Below are 1,039 nucleotides of genomic sequence, written 5' to 3'. Positions count from 1 at the left end.
TCTTCCTGGTCAGCAAAATGTTGGTCCAATCACCAGTCATGGAGATCTGTGATCCCAACCACAGAGATCTGTGATCCCAACTCTTTGTTAACCGTCAAGTGTTTGGATGCTATCCAGAGAAAAGGGATTTCTCAGGAAACCTTAAGTCTTCCAGCATCCACAGTTGAAAAATTATTTCCAGAGGTGGAAAGAGCTGCTAAGCTCTCTTAAAACCACAAAAGTCTTGAGCAAAAACAGCCGCATGCTCCTATTGGAAAAACACCCATAGTCCATTTTCCTTAGGAGGAAGGGAACTTTCTGACTTCCTGCATTGTAGAGAGAACAGAGGGGACATAGGCAACCCTGGTAGTCTCAAAGTACTTCTTTGGCCATCCATATTTTGTGCATCCTAAAGACCTAGTTCCGAACCTTCTTTCACCTTCTCTTCTAATTCTTCCACACCCACACCCACTTCCCTCCTCTTATCTTCCCCTTCATATTCTTCATCCCATTATGTGTCACCTTCACCTTTCCTCTCCCCGTCCCCATTTATCCTGTCTCCAGTGCTTCCTACTAGTAAAATTTTAACCTTTTGGTTAGCAGCCAAGCTCTTAACCACTGTGCAACCTAGGGCTCCAAATCTTACTCCCACGACAAGTGGGGAAAAGAAGAACCGACGAGGGTGGGATTCGAACCCACGCATGCAATGCACAATGGATTAGCAGTCCATCGCCTTAACCACTCGGCCACCTCGTCAAGGATAAAGGGAAAGAGAATCAAAGAGAAGGAAACTTAGGCACTCAGTTTTGCCCTGAAATAATTTAGACATCTGCATATCTGGAAGTTGCCCAGTGGAGAGCCTCACTAGGGGGCTTTGTGGATTAGTTGATTAAAATAAAAAACAAAACTCTCTGCAGGGCCCTTTCAAGCACCTCCCCCTCCCCATCTGTCTTTGTCTTTAATAATAGTACAAAATGGGAGCTTAATGTGCACGATTTTGTTTTGGGTGATTGAAGAGATTTTGTTAACATTTGGTTCTTCTTTTCTTCCCTTTTTTGTC

At 44.1% G+C, this 1,039-nt stretch overlaps 1 non-coding gene across 1 annotated transcript; it reads right to left on the bottom strand.

Moving 5' to 3' along the window:
- Positions 1-653: 653 nt before the first annotated feature.
- TRNAS-GCU (transfer RNA serine (anticodon GCU)) lies at positions 654-735 on the bottom strand. Its single transcript has one exon. It is a non-coding gene; the product is annotated as a tRNA-Ser (tRNA).
- Positions 736-1,039: the final 304 nt, after the last annotated feature.

The sequence above is a fragment of the Elephas maximus genome, chromosome 1, assembly GCF_024166365.1.
Source record: "Elephas maximus indicus isolate mEleMax1 chromosome 1, mEleMax1 primary haplotype, whole genome shotgun sequence".
Classification (NCBI taxonomy): Eukaryota; Metazoa; Chordata; class Mammalia; order Proboscidea; family Elephantidae; genus Elephas; species Elephas maximus.
Note: the sequence above shows the minus strand (reverse complement) of the source record. Positions and strands in the feature narration are given on the sequence as shown.